Genomic DNA, 21,608 nt, shown 5'->3' on the forward strand with positions numbered 1-21,608 from the left:
TCGTCAGGAAAGTGTATTTGCAGTCCTTGATGGGTACACACTATCTGGGTTTGTAGCTTACATAAAATGTCTCTTCCCAGCAAATTCACAGGTGTATTTTGTGAGTATAACAGGGGTGCTTCAATTGTTTTTCCTGCAATTGTTACAGGAAGTGGGCGTGTAAAAGGTATTATTTGAGTTTTCCCAGAGAAGCCGATGGTCTTAATTACAGACCCAGAGAGGGGGAGATGTGCGCCCATTTTCCCTATGCAAGAGTATGTTGCCCCTGTATCCACCATGAAAGGGAAATCTCTGTTTTGTATATTAACGGTGACGGTTGGCTCTTCCTTAGGTATCATCGAAATAGCCAATGCCACCGTTTCCCCCTCTGTCTTCTCTAGGCCTCCCTATTGCCAATAGGCAGAGGGTCCAACCCAAGGTCGGGCCGGACAATTTCTCATTCGATGTCCAGGTTGTCCACAGCTCCAACACTCATTAGAGGGTTGATCCCCTATTGGGGGTGTTGGTCCCATAGGCGGTCCTGCTTGACTGTTCCTGGGAGCTGAGTTCTGGAATCTGCTTCCAAATGAAGGTTGGCGAGATCCTCTTCGCCACCCTCCTCTTTGACCTTGAAAGTTCCGTGACTCTCCTCTCCACCCATGACTGTAGGTGGGTCCATTCCCGGGTGTGCCAGTGCTATGGTAGTGATAGTGATGCTCCACTGGTGCTGAGACTTCTCCTGTAGGAGTGCTCCCTGCTGCTCCTTGGGGGCTCTGTGTGGCTGTTACCACAGGTGCCTGTATGGTGGCAGCGGTGTTTGCCGTAAGGCCCGTGCTTGCCGGCTCAGAAGGAACAGGGGTCATCATTGGTGCCTGGGTCTTTGTTTTTTCTTTCTTGTCTTTGGTTAGTTCTCCCAATTGCATCTGCACCAATTTTTTCGTCAGGGATTTTGCTGCATCTTCTTCTTTTTGTTTTTCTTTCTTGTAGATTTCAAGATGGTGACAAATATGCTCAGAGTATAAAGCCCAATTCATTTTCGATAGACCCACGACTCCATCTAGGGCTTTCTGAACCTCATCTGGTAGAGCCTTTTTTACAGTTATTTTAAACAGGATTTCAGTTGCTGGAGAATGGTTCCATGCATTTCCTATTTCCTCCGCCCATCTCTTCTGGAATCGGTGCAGGAACTTCTTTGGGCACTCTTCAGGTGTCCACTCCTCATCATCCAATTTAGAGGGATCCAAGACCTCAGGGTACTTTCTTCTCAGTCCTTCCCACATGGAGTTTCTATAGCGATTAAAGGGGACTTCATCATGTTGATTAGTGCCCATCATCTGTGTTAGTCTCTGTTAGTTAGTTTCCTGCTAATTCTTCAGTGTCATGTTTTCCCATGACATGCATTAGCAAGGCTTTTATGTCACCTAAAGACAAGGTTACCCCTGCAGTGCCTTCTTCTAAGGCAGTTATCCATCTCCCAGCTCCTTGGGTGATGTCTGGCAGCCTGTTGGCCAGCCCCACCATGTCTGTCCAGCTCCATGGGGTATACACATGATGACCATTTCTAACGACCAGTGGGCATATGAGGTCTTCGTCCTCCTCTTCTTCTGTGGGGGCTCCATATTGTCTTCCAGATCGAGTGCGACTGACTGGTCCCTGGTTAGTTATATTCTGTTCTAAAGCCGCTATGTCTTTGGCTACACATTGTTGTCTTTGCCTTAGTCGGGCCTCTTTTGCACTCTCAATGATGATCTCACCAGAAATTTTTCGGGTGGGAGGCTCTATAATGTGATTCCCTTGATTGGGCGTCGATTGTTGTAATATTCTTCTTTCCTCGGCGTCCCTATGTCTTTGTATTCTTTCCTTCGCTAGCCGAAGTTGCTCAGCTAGTTCTTCATTATCTCTTCTGGCCAGATCCAGTGTGTCACAGAAGCTCTTGTGCCACTCTTTGGAACCTCTATAGCCTGAGAAGGTCCAGTCGGCTGACTTATGGTGGGAAGGGACGGTTTTCGGCGGACCTCGGGGCGCAGGTGGAGACTTCAGGTCTTTCTCCCTATCTTCGTCTACTTCAGTGTTACTGTTATATGTGGCTCCCCCTACTGGTCGTGATGGGAAACCACTTACTTCTGGACTTGGAGACCTTGTATGATCCATTTGACAGATCGAGGACCTGTCTCCTTGTGGCTCTCGAGCTTTTAGTGTCAGTGTGAATTTGCCCTCCACATCCATGCCTTGGTCCTCTTCATGAGTTCCTAATACAAATTGTCCAGCTGTCCTTCCCATATCATGACGTTTATATGGGGGTGGCTCTGCTTCCCAGCTCGGTGCATTGGCTTTAGTGTCTTTGGATCTTTCCTCTGTCATTTTTTCTCTTTTCTGCTGTAGCCTCTGCGCTTCCTGCTTGAACAAGGCCAAAACTTCTTTTTCTTCAGTGCGTTTTTTGTTGTTATTCACGTTCTTCTGCTGATCTTTAATTTCTTTTTTCTGTATTTCTACCGCAACTGCTTCACACATCACCGGATCAAATGATCCCTCCAAAGGCCATTGCCTGCCCCCATGTGACCTTTTGTGCCACTTTCTCATACATTGGTTGGCCTTAATGTGTTTTCCTGGATATTTTCTTAGTACTAAGTCTAGCGGGGTACTTTCCCGACCTTGACCTTGAGAGTTACCCATGTAACCCTGACAAACGCTATGTGAGATGTTTCTATGGTGCTCTGGTAGTCCCTCAGGGGCTGTCCTGATCCAGACCAATAACTTGCCGGCTGTAACACCTGTTTTGTATTTTAAACCCTTAAAAGGATTAAATTTCCAACTGTTATGCCCGTCTTCTTTTTCTTTAACTAAATACGAAAATTTACCTGTTTCCCACCGAACCTTCCTTGGGACCACAGTCAGAGTCAACCTAGGAAACAGTTCTTCACCTGGATCGGTTGGTAGTGTTATTAAATGATTTAATGGTATGCTAATTTCTTTATTAGGATCAGCACAAAGCAGCTCCAGCCACGGGGTTAAACCCTGATGCCACAGACGTCTTATCAGCAGCTCCCAATTAATTAGAGGGAATTGTTCTTTCTTTTGCTTCAGATTGATTACCTTAGTAATCTGCCATAATTTCTTATTGATCTCTTGTTCGTCCTGCCAATGTTCTGCTCCTACCCTGTCAAAATAGGTCATTTCCAGCCAAAAATGTGTCCTGATTCCCTGGGTTTCGACGTCTCCGTCAGTCAAGTAATGTTCTGGGAGTATTGTTTCATCATCACTTAAGTCTCCCATCAAAGACTGTCCCAAGCATTGATCAGTCTGTCAGCTTTTTCACTATAATCTAAGATTTAACTCTTTTGATTTATAACCAATTTTATTTCTTTACTCCTCTTACAACCCTAACACTTCCTAATGTCTTTGCTCCCGACTATCTATTTTTCCTTCTAGTTTTCTTTCTTTGAAATAATTTCTACCTTCTCTGTATTTACATAGTAGTCTCTTCTCCTGTCTTTTTCTTCACTGTCTCTGTTTCACACTTTCCTCTCTGCCTGTCATGCACCTCCCAAGTCCTTCTGTTGGGTCTAAACGTCTCCTCCTCCTCGTACTCTTTACATTAATTTTGTATGTCAGCCAGCCTGCAAGCCCTCACAGCTTTGCCTGCAACTTCCCGCTTACTCTCCGCTCTCCCACACACCAATCTTCAAAAGCTTTATACACAAAAATGATTAAAAACAACTTTCTATATATCTCTATCTAGACTTCTGCCACCCTTTACTCCGCGGCTTTAAACAACCTTTTTATTCACTTAACACCAATGTGTTCTGTTTAAGTATGTATCTCTTCTTCACGTTAGACAGCTTCTCCGGCGCTGCCAGAAACTCGTATATATTATTTATTTATTTTTTCTTAACAAGCTACTCTTTGAGCGTACAATATTTCATTTATTTCTACGCCTTACCGCGCCTCGCGTGCGTATCCTGTGCCTTTTTGCACTTTCTTCTACCTTTTTTTTTTCACTTACTGAGCTCCTCGTGAGCTTAATGTGCCTTTGCACTGAAAATACTCTCTTTTTCTTTTCTTATAAAAAAAACTCATATTACTGTGTACTTAATTACTTATTCTTCTCCCACACCCCACAAGCGTGTATTTGGTGCCTTACTGCACTATTTTCTGCTTCATTAATTCTCATGTATTCTGCACTAACTCTTCATTCATTTTTTTTTTATTTTTTTTTATAGTTTTTCTCTTTTCTTAAAAAATGACGTCCTTTATTGAACTCTTTTACTTACTGTCAGCTGTGCTACTTTGCACTTTTCTCTTTAAATCTCTTTATCACGTACGGTATTTCTACTGCGCCCCCCTCAGGCGCTTATCTTGTGCTTCCTCTGCACGTATTCTCTGTTAAACTCTTTTTCTCACTTATTTCACTTCAGTCTCTGTTAAACTCTTTAAATAACCTTGTATTACCTTGTATCTATTTGTCAGTATACTCCCCTAAATTAACCCCTACAGCGCATGCTATCAGCCGGCACGTTAGTAACGAATTTCAACACCAATTATTCCCCAAGCATCCAGGTTAGTTCTCCATGCACTCTTTTCCGCACCAGATTTCATGAACATTCCTGACCTTTCACTCACACAGACATTCTTTTTCCCGGGAACACACACACCTTCTGAGCATTTTATCTACAAGGCCTGATAATTTTCAATCTTATCTTTTTTAGTCTCTTATCAATTTTCTTAGTCCAGGTTCTTTTGGGTAAGAGGCAATTAAAAATATCACCTGTCAACTTGGGCGGAAATCCCGACTCACTCCTCCAGATCGTGCAGAAGTTATAAAAGGTTTCTGCTTACCTTTTAGTCATGATCACTGTTATTTACGGTCTGGAGGGATGAGCTGGACTGCCCCAGTCTGCAGGAATGCCCCTGGACCCTCCTGAAGCTGGCTCGCCAAGTTCTGTCATGGTTCGTCTTTAGTCTTCTCGGGATGTCATCTTTTAGATAACACAAACTAATTGCAAGTGATATGCTAGAAAAGGACACAACACTTTAGAATAATTCAGCCTTAAGAAAGATAAAATGCACAGAGTTTCTAAGTTTATTTAAGCCTTCGACACAGAGCTTAGACAAACTGAGTCCTCTAGAGAGATTGAATATGTGACAACCGCGCTCATCTATTTATTGGAGACCCGCGGGCATCGCTCCTCCTTCGACTTTTTTATTTATTTCATTCCCAAGACATGGTTTTCTATTGGAAGCGTCCTCTAGTGAACCCTAAGCAGGTGTTAGGCCATTATTTCAATGTGACAAACGCTCCCATTAAAACGTGAAGGATTTACAACTGATTTTTTTAAAAGACCTTCAGCCACAGGTGCAGCTGGCCTGAGGCCCCCCGCACGTGGCCTCAGCCACAGGTGCAGCTGGCCCGAGGCCCCTGCACGTGGCCTGCGGGAAAGCACCTAAAAGGCCTTGGAAAGCCCCTGACAGACCGAATGACTAATAGAGCCCTTTTTTTGGGTTGAACACCTGCTAGTTCAGCCAGAGGACATACAGTTCAGATCAGGACACTTGATAGTTCATCACAGTTCAAATAAGGACTGAAAAATTCTTCTACACAGCCAATCATTTTCCAAGTGCATATATGTATATTATGAAGTGAGTGGATATTTTTTATTACCCTAGCAGAAATATTTACAGTGTTAACATACCGAGGACTTAAATGTGTATTTCGGAGTGGACACTTTTGGACGGAATGATGTTCACATGCTTCTCAATACCAAGTTTCAGAAGATAGTTCAGATATGTTTTGCCCTAAGGTGACAAACATAGATTCACTTTATTAAAAGTGTATCTGATTCACAAAGATGTATTTCTTGTTAGAGCAACAAATGGAAAAGTCGGAGTGGACATTTTGGACGGAAACTTACTCATGCGGATTCAATTCTACCCTGTGCGGAAAAAATCCTACAAATAGCCACTATTGCATCATTTAGTAAAAGTACATATTCTAATGTATTTTACCAGTGAATATTTTGTGGTGAATATTCTGCCTTGGAAATTATTCAACTTGGAAAACTGAATTTTTCAAATGGGAAAGTAATTTCTGTCCAAAATTCAACTGCTTGATATATTTTCAAGATAAAAAATAGTTTTTGTTTGTTATTTTTGTATTTACAGGTACTTCATTCTATGACATTTTACCTAATATTTTAGATACTGGAAATAAGGCCAATTTCGGTGCAACCCCAACGCTCTACGATACTGTGAAAATGCCCATAAGGACCCCCACTCTTCGCGAAGAATGCACTTTAAAAGGTCTTAAATCCTGACAGTGGTGAGTTTTATAACACCTGGCCATCCTGTGTTAGGCTCAGGACAAACATCCTTTTGGCACCTAGATATATTCCAGACTTTGAGCTGTGCTGGATTCTTCTTTGAAGAACTTCATGACTTTTTGCTTAATGCAGACTTAGGAGGTTGAATGTTGAGGACAGGCTTCTCGATACAGTAGACAAGGAAAACATCCTTGTCTATGTATAAACACTGTATAAGAAATTTTTAAAATCTCAACCCTGGAATTTGAAGACCAAAACACACACATTTTCCAAAATGCCCATATACCTGTGGACAGGGTCTGAGTGCCCTAATAGATGGACTTTAGTGTGACTTTTAAATGTTTATTTTTATTTATATATATATTATAATATATATTTAATGTATTTATTTTTTGAAAGAGAAAGAGGTGGGTTTGTCAAGCTAGATCCTTGAAATAGCAGGACAGTTGTGTGTATGAATTATATGAATGAATTCTTCTGAATTGCTGGATTTCACAGAATCCTGAATTAATAAAGCTATATATATACACACACGTTACATTATACTGGTCAACATGATTTTTCTTGCATGGAGTTTTTCAACGGATTTTGTATAATTTGGGGGCCTGAATCCGAATCTGGTGTTAGTTTTTGCCATTCACATCACTTTTTTTTGTTATTAAAGTTTTTATTAAGTTTTAATATAAAACAAACAAACAGAACAGCACAGACTAAACATGACAGCAACACTACTCCAAATGTACATTAAAACGAAAATACAAGTATACAAAATTAAACAGAAATACAACAAAATTTAGCTAACTCCTTAGACAAGTGTTAAATACTTGCAAGTATGATTATTTTCAATTATGCAGTTTAGCAACCAAAAGTTCATATGAAGCTATATCCATCATGGAATAACCCATTCCTTAAAGACAGGAGCCTCTGGATTTTTCCACTTTTGAAGAATAACTCTAGCAGCTTGGACCAAAGCACTACTACTTTTAGCAATATTGGGAAGACAGGATCTGTCTCCTAACAGACAAAGATGAGCAGACTCAGGCGTGTACCCAACCTTTCCTCAGATGTTTTAATTATTCTTTTCCAAAATGGTTGAACCACAGGACAAGCCCACATAGCATGAATAAATGGGCCTTCATGGCTGTTACACTTCCAACACATATTATTCTTGCTTGCTCGGTTAATAATTCTTTATTGCGGCTCTTGTTCACATTTTGCGAACCTGGTTTAAAAAACTACGCTTTTAAAGCAGCATTTGTGCATGATTAGTTGTGTAAAACGTGCGAGTGAATGAGCAACTTTTGTGTAATCCATCAATACGGAACATGCAGATTGCAAAAAAAAAAAACGTGATTTGATAGAGGAAATCTGAGCTCAGATTCAGCATCCCAAAATTACCCTAAATCAGTTCTCAAAGTCCATGCAAGAAAAAAATTTAAATTGTTGACCGTTGTTGTCAGTGTGACTGAACGATTTCTTACACCAGACATTTACACAGTCAACACCTTCAATGCCTCACTCAACATGGCATTACTTTATGTTGTTTTGCCTAAAGTGTGACTTTAACAGATTCTCTTCTTTGATTTTTGCTGACTTTTCATCTTCTCTTCACTCACTTTTATCTAGCATGCAGTCATCTTGAAGACTGCCCAAAGGGTCCTTTTTCACTCGCCATGCCAACGCTGCCTCACTGTTTTCCTGCTCCACTGAGCATGTGACCTGGAACCCACCCCTCTGTACGGTAGCATGGAACTGCGCTCCACCACTGTCCCCATCCGCCAGTCTCTGCCTGGGCAGCTGTGTAATGACAGCATCATTATCAAAGTGGCCGAGGACGACGGCTCTTCTGTTGGACACTTCTGCCCTCAGGGAGCCATAGAGAAATTAGAACTCCACACCAATACTTCTGTCACCATTTCCAGCACAGAGGGTAAAGCACTGCGGATGTCATCCCAGCCACTGCTAGCTGCCAGTTTTAAAGGAGAGATATCAGGTAATGAGCGTCTTAAGCTGGAGCGATACTAGAGGCAAAAAAAAAAAAAAAATCCCTAATGGGCTTCACTAATGTTTGTTGTTATCTTGTCTTCCTAATGCTTATTCAGAAAGATACATTTTCACTGTATCTCTGAAGAAACACCCCTGTTCTTTTGGGCACTCCTGGTTGGCCAGTAGGAATGAAGTCTTATGCCACAGTCTCCTGGATCGTCTCTGTTCCCCCCAAAATGGAGGCACATTTGATGTTTGCCAACCTGAAACAGCCCAAGTGCGGCGATCGGCACACTTACATCCAAGTGCAGAGATTCGGCTCCCTAGAAGAGACTACAGCCGCAGGGAGGACGAGGAGGCCGACAGCGAGATCACAGTCTCCGAGAGATTCTACCTCAACATGTCCAACTGCATGCCTGAAACAGGAGAGTTCAGTGTCATTACAAAATCACTCTGCAGAGGAGCCAGAGTAAGAAAACAATGATCCTCAGCAATGTTTTAGAATTTCATAGTACTCTTTATAGAACCTGCCCCAACCTACGGTCATTAATCTGACAGATTTGAACCTCAATTTGACTTTAGAATAAACTTACTAGAGGTCAGGTTTGAGATGTAGGGACAAACCACAGTGTCTCAGGTCTTACTTTTTTTATTATGGTGGCAGTGTCACCTAGTGGTATGCAGTGGAAAAGGAATTAAAGTCAGGTCAAGTCTTAGTTGCTTATCTGTTTCTAAGCAACTTGTCATAAATATCCTGCATTATTATTTACAGCCACAAGAGGGCAGCTTCTGCATACATGACAAGCTGCTCCTGCATACAGATCTGAACGAGCAAAAAGTGGCAATAATGCACCCTTAAGATGGATGCTGTATGAAAAAGGTTACCTACAACGATTTTAAAATTGTATTTTCAATTAAATTGTTTTTACATGTAGTGAGTCGCACGTGCACATTTAGCTACTTGACGTTTCTATGTGTTCAGTGGCGACAAGAAGCAATTTACTCTCGACTTCTTTGTGCTTTGTACAATATTAATTTGCCTTTTATACTGCTTACTAATGTTGTCTTCCCCCTTATAAATGGGCATACACATAACTGGTACTCAGTGTGCTCGTACGTGCTAAAAAAAAACATGATGCGCAGCAGAAGACACAAGGGAAGCACTTCATAGGAGGAAAGCAATGACAGATTGTAGGAACAGTGTTTCCCTCTGTGTTGTCTACTGTGCATCAGTGATTTTTAGCACACATGAGCACGATGTGTACCAGTTATGTGCACCCCTGCTTATATATAAATTTTCCAAAGGCCTTAAGAATAAATGACTTTATTTTTTCCTTCTTGTTGCATAAAGCAGTCGTACCACTTTACAGAAATACATGCAACTTATCTGTGCTTTTCCTCTTCATGACATTTTTGGACAGATGCAATGAATATTCTGGTGTGACATACCTATAGTCAAGAATATATGGTATGTTGTCTTGTTGGGGGTTTTGGGGGGGGGGGGGGGAGAGTCAGAATGGGCCCTAAGGCCCATTGGTGCCTGTACATTTCTCCAGTTCCCGTAGTATCAAGTGGACAAGAGTCTACATCTCCCCCTGGACGTGACACCAGTTTGACACAGGTTACTATCCTCAGCCAAGGCAGCACCCATATATAGCTGGGTGGACTGAGACCATGTATGACTAAAAATGCTCAAGACAATCCAAGCAAATAATCATATGAGTAGAAATTTATTTAAAATGGATTACAAAAGATTTAGTGTACTCCTTTCATTTTCTTTTCAGTGCATGTCAATGACGTGGCATGTGTGTTTGTGTTTTTGTCTGTAGACAAGATAAATCGCAAAGGCAGGACAGACTTCCTTCAAACTTTGTGGATTTCCTTCCAACTTAGTTATTTACTTAGTTTGGTCAAAGGTCGAGTTCAGAAAAGCAAGCAGCCTAGATGGCTCAAACTTAGTGGAAATGTTACTTGGCATATGTATATTTACTTGTACATTTATATGGTGGTATGCAGGGTGTGCATCACCAGTTTGATGCCTTTCATTCCAAACAAAATGTCACTTTCTTGTTGACACGGTTATGTGACACACTGGAGTAACACTGCATGTAAAAGTAACTGTTGTTCTGGACTGTGAGTCAAGTGGTAAAAACAACCTTTTTTGATGTACAGAAATAACAATCTCACTTCCCAGGAACTGTTGAGTGAATTCAGAATAGGAGAGAAAAGTTGCATTTTAAAATGGTCTGTTTTTCTGTCTGTAGAATTGCTGCTGACTGTCATCCTGAGTGTCGTGGCTGTTATGGTGGTCATTTTTGCCGTGGTGCTGGCAGTGGTTTGTGTGGTGTTTAGGTGAGTCTCTCTGCTGATCTTACAAATAGTGTTCAGGGGTTCCTATAATTTAATACCACTTACTGAAGTTTTTCTGCTGCAATGTGAATTTTTTTTCCACATAACTGTAAGCTGTGGTGGCCAAGAGATGCCATCGTAGTTTAGTTATATCTCCGTTGTGTTATGCATCCTTACAGCATGTCTGTGTTTTTGCATGTGTTGTATGAATTTGCAGCAGAAACATTATCATATTGAATTGTTGCCTGTGTTGGAGGTTACATGTATTTGCAAGTGTTTTGTCAATTTGCAAGATATTTTTGTTGCATCTACCCATTGTTGAATTGCTGCATTTTTTTTTTTTTTTTTTTTTTTTTTGGTGTTTCCTATTTGTAAGTGTTGGTTTATTATGGAAGTGTTATGGTTTCTGTCAGCTACAGTAGTAAGCTCTCATTCTGTCACCTCTCTTGCCAAGCAGAAAAATAAGCAGCAGCTGAGTCACCAGGTGTCCATCTATAATCCGAATGGCACCAGCTTCCTGCCGGGGCACAGTGGCTTTCCCACACCAGAATACGACGAGTCCCATGTGTACGCTTCCATTGAGGACACGCTGGTCTACACACACCTCTTGAGAAAGGGGGTAGAAATAGGCATCTACGGAGATCATGACCCATACCCTTCTTTCACTGGACCACCGGACACGCAAAGACCTCCAATCTCTAAGGATGCCAAACCTGACAACCAGAAAGTCAACGTTTACCAGTCATTTCAGAATGGTCCGCCAGTTCCTAGCAGGCCAGCAAGTCACACTAAATCCATGATAGAGAATGAGCTGTACCAGGGTGAGAAGGAGAACACCGCAGATCTTAGTCCAAACACCTTGCTGGGACCGGAAGGAGCCAGAGGGAGGGAACTGATGAAAAGATTGAACTTGACCTCCTTGAATTTTGCGATATCATTCCCTGGCATCTCTGTGATTGTTTTCTGTTCCGCTTTGCAAAAGGCAATTTTTGTTTCACGCCGTGTTTGTACCAAAGCCAGATACAGGAAATAACCCTGTTCAAAAGATGCCCAATGTGATTACCTCATTTCATCTCGGGTGAAGGCACATTTGCGAAGAAAGCAGCACTTCAGCTTCCCTTATAGGACTGTTTATTTTTTTAATACACTGTAAATTGATTTGATATTGGTTTACATCATGAACATTTTACAATTTACTATTATACGCATAAACTTTCTTTAGACATCTGTACAGGAGGAAAAATATGTGCTGTTTAGATGCTTACAGTAATTTGATTCTTTTTGTAGGAGACGTCTCCCTGTGCAGACTGTGAGCATTAATTGCTGTGCTTTTAACCTCAGGCTGTCATTACAGCATCATTGCACTTGCACTCTGATGACCTGATGATAATAGCCCTGGTTTGCAACGGCAATCTGTGCAGAGCATTCTGCTTTCCTATTTATATTAATTTTGCTCGTTATGCAGAAATGTTCCTCTCAAATTAGCATTATAGCAACAACTAAACATTCATGATGGGTCAGTACTCCCACTGATACAGTTTAGGATTTTATATTGCTGTTGTTCTGGCCTGCAGTGTAAGTTTCATAGTTCTGATCCTTTTTGGATCCCCATGTTTGGAACCATAAAAAACTGATAACTCGCTTTACTATAAAGACATTCATTTGCAATCAAGTCACTACATTAAGAGACATGTCTACTAAAAGGAATTTAGGTATGTCAATAAATGCCTGTTGGTAAAAGGTGCGATCAGTGATGTTTCTGCCTCCAGATGTTGTACGTGCTTTGCTGGTTCTGGATCTAAACTAGTCTTCACTGCTAGGTTACTCGTACTTCTACAGTAAGGAAGACCAGGTGGAGCCTGTTAAGATTTCAGTGGCTCTTCATGTGAGAAAAGTCACACGTGTTTACTCTAGTCCAGTCACATTTTTTGCTTCTGTGGTTTTTGAATAAATTTCTAGAAAGTTGTTGCTGGCATCTATTTTGAATGTAATAGCTATGTCGTGAGTACTGTTGTCCCTTTATAAATGTAGAGGGGCCAATGGATTCACAGGGCAGGACGTGTATGCACTAAATGTCCAAATGTGGGAATTTCATGCACTAAACTTGTGCATGGCCATCGCGGTTATGTTAACAAGGGACAGAAAAGCTCAGATAGCCACACACACACACGGAGGGTGTGATGCTCCATTCTCTGTGCAGGAGGCTATTGCACCACTAAATCTTTATGTAGAACATTGTTGTTGGCTGCTACATCAATGCTGAAAAGATCTTTTAGATCATCTTTACGTAACTACACTCAACAAAAATATAAACGCAACACTTTTGGTTTTGCTCCCATTTTGTATGATGAACTCAAAGATCTAAAACTTTTCCACATACACAATATCACCATTTCCCTCAAATATTGTTCACAAACCAGTCTAAATCTGTGATAGTGAGCACTTCTCCTTTGCTGAGATAATCCATCCCACCTCACAGGTGTGCCATATCAAGATGCTGATTAGACGCCATGATTAGTGCACAGGTGTGCCTTAGACTGTCCACAATAAAAGGCCACTCTGAAAGGTGCAGTTTTGTTTTATTGGGGGGGATACCAGTCAGTATCTGGTGTGACCACCTGTGGAATGTTGGTCCACTCCTCTTCAATGGCTGTGCGAAGTTGCTGGATATTGGCAGGAACTGGTACACGCTGTCGTATACGCCGGTCCAGAGCATCCCAAACATGCTCAATGGGTGACATGTCCGGTGAGTATGCCGGCCATGCAAGAACTGGGATATTTTCAGCTTCCAAGAATTGTGTACAGATCCTTGCAACATGGGGCCGTGCATTATCCTGCTGCAACATGAGGTGATGTTCTTGGATGTACAGTATGGCACAACAATGGGCCTCAGGATCTTCATGGTATCTCTGTGCATTCAAAATGCCATCAATAAAATACACCGGTGTTCTTCGTCCATAACAGACGCCTGCCCATACCATAACCCCACCGCCACCATGGGCCACTCGATCCACAACACTGACATCAGAAAACCGCTCACCCACACGACGCCACCCACGCTGTCTGCCATCTGCCCTGGACAGTGTGAACTGGGATTCATCCGTGAAGAGAACACCTCTCCAACATGCCAAACACCAGCGAATGTGAGCATTTGCCCACTCAAGTCGGTTACGACGACAACTGGAGTCAGGTTGAGACCCCGATGAGGATGACGAGCATGCAGATGAGCAGATATTCTTTGGTTATGCAAACCGATTTTTTCAGCAGCTGTCCGAGTGGCTGGTCTCAGACGATCTTGGAGGTGAACATGCTGGATGTGGAGGTCCTGGGCTGGTGTGGTTACACGTGGTCTGCGGTTGTGAGCCTGGTTGGATGTACTGCCAAATTCTCTGAAACGCCTTTGGAGACGGCTTATGGTAGAGAAATGAACATTCAATACACGAGCAACAGCTCTGGTTGACATTCCTGCTGTCAGCATGCCAATTGCACGCTCCCTCAAATCTTGCGACATCTGTGGCATTGTGCTGTGTGATAAAACTGCACCTTTCAGAGTGGCCTTTTATTGTGGGCAGTCTAAGGCACACCTGTGCACTAATCATGGTGTCTAATCAGCATCTTGCTATGGCACACCTGTGAGGTGGGATGGATTATCTCAGCAAAGGAGAAGTGCTCACTATCACAGATTTAGACTGGTTTGTGAACAATATTTGAGGGAAATGGTGATATTGTGTATGTGGAAAAAGTTTAGATCTTTGAGTTCATCTCATACAAAACGGGAGCAAAACCAAAAGTGCTGCGTTTATATTTTTGTTGAGTGTAAATGAAACCCTGCTTCTCATGCACAATCTCTCACAAAGTTTTGGATTTTAAACAGCAAGTCATAGTTCGTAGTGTATATCATAATTGAAGATGGATCTGACTACATTTTGCTAATAGCACACATACAGTCATAGAACGGGGCTACTTTCACTATCATTTCCTGCATCCTACTTAGTACTCCACTGTTTCCGATCCAACAAAAACATTCTACACCCACTGCCTGAAAGTTCCCAAAATCAGACCTAACCAGTATCAGATTTGCAAAACAACCAAAACCCCAGCCAACAAATTAAATAGTGGGTTTAAATTATATTTTTTGCCATTAATGTCAAATCTGGTCAAATGCTAGCTTTCGGTTGTCGGTCTGTTTATGTACTTCATCCAGTTATATACGAAATAACTAAAAACCAGATCTGCTGTGTAATCCGCGCTGCCAACTCCTCGCTGAAGCTTGAAGAGCCTGTTTGAGTGGGGATAGGAAAATTATAGTTATAGTTATATGACCAGACAAAGAAGCTACTGCACACAAATTGCTGTCATTAAACGGAGTCATTTTACCTGCTATAGAAGCTGCGTATATGTTACTGCTAACAGACTGTTTGTTTCACCATGTTCGATAAGCAAAAAACAAAAAAATCTTAGTACAGGTAAATTTAGATGAAGCAGAACAAAGTGGAGTACCTGTACTCTCATTTTAAAATGTTCTGTTTTAAAAGATCCTGTTTGCGTATGGTCACGCTGAAATAGCACAACACCATTGACAAGAGCTAGACTGGAAACAACCAGGCAGTATTTTTTGAAATTGGAAGTGGGCCACAAACCTTAGTGCATGTAATCAACTGGGGAGTTTTTAGAAGGTTTAACATGAAACCCCAACCACATTTAACACTAAACAGTTTGATTAAAAACCATTTTGCTCAATATAACCTCTGTATGTTGGTGTGAAATTAAGTTAATGAGATGCCACTGTCTTTGTAGTTTGACTGAACTTGCATTATGCTACATATAAACTAGACTATGCTGGCCTTCTTGTTGTATTTGAAACGTACATGTGCACAGAGTTGACATGATAGTCATGTAAAGTTTAACATTTCTGGATGGGCAACTTTGAGAAAACACAGTAACAACCAGCTTTACCCTTGTTTTGTACAGGTCAAAGCTTGGAATCAAATTTTAACACAGATATCCAAAATAATGTATGAATTACATGGATCCAACTTTCAGTATGTCCACATGCAAACTATTTATTTGTAAAGTTTTTCAAATGAATAAACATGAGTTATTGTTCCTATTGCGTACCTAATCATGTTGCAGAGCAACATATCACTAATAGTACCTGTGTAGGTGTTGGACAATAAAGACCACAATTACGAGGTTGTGTTCTTGATTTTGTACCAAGAGTATTTTAGTTTCAATCTTTCAGTCCTAACTCAGTGTGACATCGATATACTGTAGGTTTGCTTAGCTACAAGATTTCTATCACTGCTTATTCAGATAATTTTTTTTTTTTTTTTTGTATGGCCAAAACAGATGGTCACACCACTGAGCCTGGTGTGCTTCAAGCTTCTTCCATTAATGAAAAAGCTTAAAAATTTAAGAATGAATTTCAGCCAACCGTGTTTCTCAAATAGGGTATGTGTACCTCTAGGGGTACTTGGTGGTGCTGCAAGGGGTACATGAGAGTGTTAACTGATATTTCTGAATAAGTAATAAAAAAAAAAGCAAAGTACTGAATATGCTGTTCAAGCAGTGAAATGAAATATACTGCTTTTTGTCAGTCTCCTATGGCCACTTTTTTTCTAATGGACACATGATGCCCATGATTTCTGCTTTAAAATTATATTTCTCTGATGTAACAGAGAAGTCTGAGCAACTTGACCGGATCAGAAACTCATTTGTTTTTCCTCAAGACAACCATGGTGTGCTACCTGTTGACCTTAAGGAGGCGCTGGATGTATTGATTATTTTTGAAAACTGGCCACTGTTAAGAGCTTTGAGAGTAAGAGGACAGCGTCCGGAGATGGGAAAAAGGCTTTGGAATCCCTGTTCCCAAACTTCATTTTTAGTGATGAACAAGATCCAAACAAAATGAAGTAACAGACTAATAACACCTGTAGCTTCCTGCCACCAGGAATGTCAAAGATCCTCAGATTAGGCCCTTATCTTCCATTGAATGGAAATGACAAACTGACACATAGTACTTCTAAATACTGAAGTGTTTATAGTTGAAACACCCTTAAACATTAAGTGTGCTAGACACAAACGATGATTCCATAGAGTCCTTTCAGGGTCCCATCATTCCCTGCATGCTTGGAGTGGTGCCAGTTGGATTTGCTGGTTGTAAATAACAAAAATGGTGTAAATGCTTGTCATACACGAGGAAAAGAAACACAAACCAGTATGTATGTGGTCACTGAAAGCATTCAAATATCGATTTTTATTCCCTTCTTTAAAATCCCAGGACTGATCACAGCCAGGTTACGTGCAATCGATATTCCCTTTCCATAAGGTCCTTAATTTCCCAATAACTGAGGTAACATCAACTCTTCGTGCAAGTCCATGTCAGAATGCCATCAGAATCACTCAGGATGCTGGGACCCTGAAGTCATTTATTTACTCGGTCTTGACCTCTGTTGCACCCTTCACAACCTGTGTCATTTTCCCTTGTTGGAGCAGTGTATAAGCAACAATTGGAGCAAACATATTAAGATGTGCAAGTGTTTTTGACTATTAAACAAAAAAAAAAAAAAGTTGACAAAGTTAGCAGAACTACATTTAGGATAAGCTAACTACTTTGCTAATGGCTTTCAAAGTTAGCTGAAAAGCTGAAGTGCTAATGAAAAAGCTACCTTTGCTAATTAGCTGTTAGCTGAGCAGTGCACATTACTGACAAGTACCATCTCGTCCCAAAATGTCACTGAATGTCCACTACTTATTGAGGTGTTGGGACTTTCAGACAAGCAGTCGATGAACACGTAACATCCAACCTCACTTGCACATTGGTGGAGAGAATTCTGCGTTTATCGCTCCACCTGTGTGTCATTTCTCATGTTCCCTAAGGTTTAGCTTATACAGCATCATATTCTGAACAGCTTGGTCTACAAAAAGTGAGCTAACTGCTAAGAGAAAAATGTAGCATGACTTTGAAATGCATTGCATATGTACCTGAGAGCATTCAAATGTTATACATTTCCCTGCAAGCAGCTGTTGTGAGCATTGACGTGCACAGTGCGCTGTTTATGTCAGAGATGGAAAAGCAGAACATGCACTCAGACGATACTGAATTCGCACACGGAGGCCTTTTCAACACGGCAGCTCTCATCAAACCACTTCCCGTTAGCTGTGGTGGAGAGCATGGCGCAGTTCTGACCGCGCCCTCCGTCTGGCTGCAGGGTAATCTCGGTCTCCCATTCTTGAAGCGCACGTTGGATCCTGACTGGTCCAGCCACTGGCCTTCAGTTACGATGTCGTTGATGCCGAGCCAGATAGGCTCTTCGGGGCCGATGCTCATGCGTACGTAGCTGTAGAGCTGGTCGTTTTCGTCTCCTGTTGCCGGGGTACTCAGACTGCCTCCTTTGGCGTTGCAGTCTTCACTGGCTGTATGGAAGTTCTTCTTCACTGGATCAGCAAGAAAACACTTGCCAAGGATCTTGATGCCTCTCAAACAAACTAGAAGAAAAAAGAAAGTGATGCCAGTATTGTTAACCCATCGCCTCAACTGGACTTCCAGATTAAATAACGTGCATATAGAGAGAGAAAGATGACTGCTGTATACTTTGCCCTGTGAATAATAAGTCGACACCAAAAAAAAAACACACCAAGGAACATAGTTTTCCAAAAATTAAAATGGCTTTATTAAACCGGGCTTAACAGCTACATATCATAACCTTCATCTGGGGAACTTTTTAAAAAAGATGCACAGCATACAGATACACCAAAGCTGCTGTCAGCTAGAGGTGGGCGATAACGGGAATTTTGGTCTTGATCTGATACCAAGTAAATACAGGCCCAGTATCGCCGATATTGATACCGATACTTTTTCATATTTAAGCTTCATAGATCCAAAGGATCCAAAAGACCTAGGATAGATTTTCACCAAACATTGTACGTGACAACAAAATACTTGATCACAATCAACATTTTTCTTTAAAAAAATATCACTCAACACAACTTAAAACAAACTCTCCTGAGGTAGAGGGCTGACAAACTACAATACAACAAAATTAACACACCACAACAAATACTGTAAACTTATTCTGTTTTTCAAGTCGAACAATACAATAAAATAATACAAAAAATAAGGAATTTCTTCCCTTCAGTGCACTTCTCTTGAGTATCGATCGTTTTACACGAGGATCTTTCAATATCAATACCAGTGTTGGTATCGATATTATCGATATTAGGATCGATCCGCCCACCTCTACTGTCAGCTGCCAAGTAAATCACAGGGGCAGTTGAGAAGTCGGGTGCATACAAAATAAGATTTATTTCGTCTTTCTGAAATCGCACCCTTCAGACAACCTACTAGCTTTTTGCTTTCTGGAGACGTTTTTATGCAATTTCACCAAAACCTAAATAAGTAAACTTAGAGTTTATTTTATTACATAAACTTTAGTAATATCAAGATTACTTCCAAAGTACACTTCTGTATACTTGTAAGCATACTACTTCAATACTTCTTGGGAATAAATTGGCCAACTCTTTAGTTTATAAAAGTACACTTGGAATAAGAGCAAACCGAGATTTCTGACATTCGCCAATCCGGATCCGGATCACCTCTAAAATTCAGTGGAGTCTTACATACACTAATATTTATCTGTGGTGCAACTTTGGTGAGAATCTGTGAAGTTTCTTTTATGTAATCCTTCAAAGCCTATATTAGGTGAAATCTGGATCTGGATCCGGATCATGGCCTAATATCTGTCGTGAAAATTTCGTCAAAATCTGTGCAGTAGTTCTGATGTAATCCTGCTAACAGACAGACAAATAAGTAAACACAGATGATGTTATTACGTCTTTGGCGGACGTATAAGAGTAGTAAAGTTTGAGTACACAACTAGCAAGCACCAAATTTGGCACAAATACACCTTAGACATTACCCTTTCAGATTTTCAGCAGTCAATTAAGGGTCAATTGAAGACTCACACAGGGGTCAAAGTTAAAAGATCAATCAATCAATCAATCAATTTTTTATATAGCGCCAAATCACAACAAACAGTTGCCCCAAGGCGCTTTATATTGTAAGGCAAGGCCATACAATAATTATGTAAAACCCCAACGGTCAAAACGACCCCCTGTGAGCAAGCACTTGGCTACAGTGGGAAGGAAAAACTCCCTTTTAACAGGAAGAAACCTCCAGCAGAACCAGGCTCAGGGAGGGGCAGTCTTCTGCTGGGACTGGTTGGGGCTGAGGGAGAGAACCAGGAAAAAGACATGCTGTGGAGGGGAGCAGAGATCGATCACTAATGATTAAATGCAGAGTGGTGCATACAGAGCAAAAAGAGAAAGAACAGTGCATCATGGGAACCCCCCAGCAGTCTACGTCTATAGCAGCATAACTAAGGGATGGTTCAGGGTCACCTGATCCAGCCCTAACTATAAGCTTTAGCAAAAAGGAAAGTTTTAAGCCTAATCTTAAAAGTAGAGAGGGTGTCTGTCTCCCTGATCTGAATTGGGAGCTGGTTCCACAGGAGAGGAGCCTGAAAGCTGAAGGCTCTGCCTCCCATTCTACTCTTACAAACCCTAGGAACTACAAGTAAGCCTGCAGTCTGAGAGCGAAGCGCTCTATTGGGGTGATATGGTACTACGAGGTCCCTAAGATAAGATGGGACCTGATTATTCAAAACCTTATAAGTAAGAAGAAGAATTTTAAATTCTATTCTAGAATTAACAGGAAGCCAATGAAGAGAGGCCAATATGGGTGAGATATGCTCTCTCCTTCTAGTCCCCGTCAGTACTCTAGCTGCAGCATTTTGAATTAACTGAAGGCTTTTTAGGGAACTTTTAGGACAACCTGATAATAATGAATTACAATAGTCCAGCCTAGAGGAAATAAATGCATGAATTAGTTTTTCAGCATCACTCTGAGACAAGACCTTTCTGATTTTAGAGATATTGCGTAAATGCAAAAAAGCAGTCCTACATATTTGTTTAATATGCGCTTTGAATGACATATCCTGATCAAAAATGACTCCAAGATTTCTCACAGTATTACTAGAGGTCAGGGTAATGCCATCCAGAGTAAGGATCTGGTTAGACACCATGTTTCTAAGATTTGTGGGGCCAAGTACAATAACTTCAGTTTTATCTGAGTTTAAAAGCAGGAAATTAGAGGTCATCCATGTCTTTATGTCTGTAAGACAATCCTGCAGTTTAGCTAATTGGTGTGTGTCCTCTGGCTTCATGGATAGATAAAGCTGGGTATCATCTGCTTAACAATGAAAATTTAAGCAATACCGTCTAATAATACTGCCTAAGGAAGCATATATAAAGTGAATAAAATTGGTCCTAGCACAGAACCTTGTGGAACTCCATAATTAACTTTAGTCTGTGAAGAAGATTCCCCATTTACATGAACACATTGTAATCTATTAGACAAATATGATTCAAACCACCGCAGCGCAGTGCCTTTAATACCTATGGCATGCTCTAATCTCTGTAATAAAATTTTATGGTCAACAGTATCAAAAGCAGCACTGAGGTCTAACAGAACAAGCACAGAGATGAGTCCACTGTCCGAGGCCATAAGAAGATCATTTGTAACCTTCACTAATGCTGTTTCTGTACTATGATGAATTCTAAAACCTGACTGAAACTCTTCAAATAGACCATTCCTCTGCAGATGATCAGTTAGCTGTTTACAACTACCCTTTCAAGAATTTTTGAGAGAAAAGGAAGGTTGGAGATTGGCCTAATTAGCTAAGATAGCTGGGTCAGTGATGGCTTTTTAAGTATGGTTTAATTACTGCCACCTTAAAAGCCTGTGGTACATAGCCAACTAACAAATAGATGATCATATCCAAGATCGAAAGCATTAAACAATGGTAGGGCTTCCTTGAGCAGCCTGGTAGGAATGGGTCTAATAAACATGTTGATGGTTTGATGAAGTAACTAATGAAATAACTCGACAGAACAATCGGAGAGAAAGAGTCTAACCAA

General features: G+C 41.0%; 2 pseudogenes; one reads left to right on the forward strand and one right to left on the reverse strand.

Moving 5' to 3' along the window:
* The first annotated feature begins 7,897 nt into the window (after window positions 1-7,897).
* On the forward strand, window positions 7,898-12,381 carry LOC117504403 (annotated as a pseudogene).
* Window positions 12,382-17,655: 5,274 nt separating this feature from the next.
* The window catches only part of LOC117504414, a 60,271-nt pseudogene continuing 56,318 nt past the window's right edge, over window positions 17,656-21,608 (reverse strand).

The sequence above is a fragment of the Thalassophryne amazonica genome, chromosome 2 (genome assembly GCF_902500255.1).
Source record: "Thalassophryne amazonica chromosome 2, fThaAma1.1, whole genome shotgun sequence".
NCBI lineage: Eukaryota > Metazoa > Chordata > Actinopteri > Batrachoidiformes > Batrachoididae > Thalassophryne > Thalassophryne amazonica.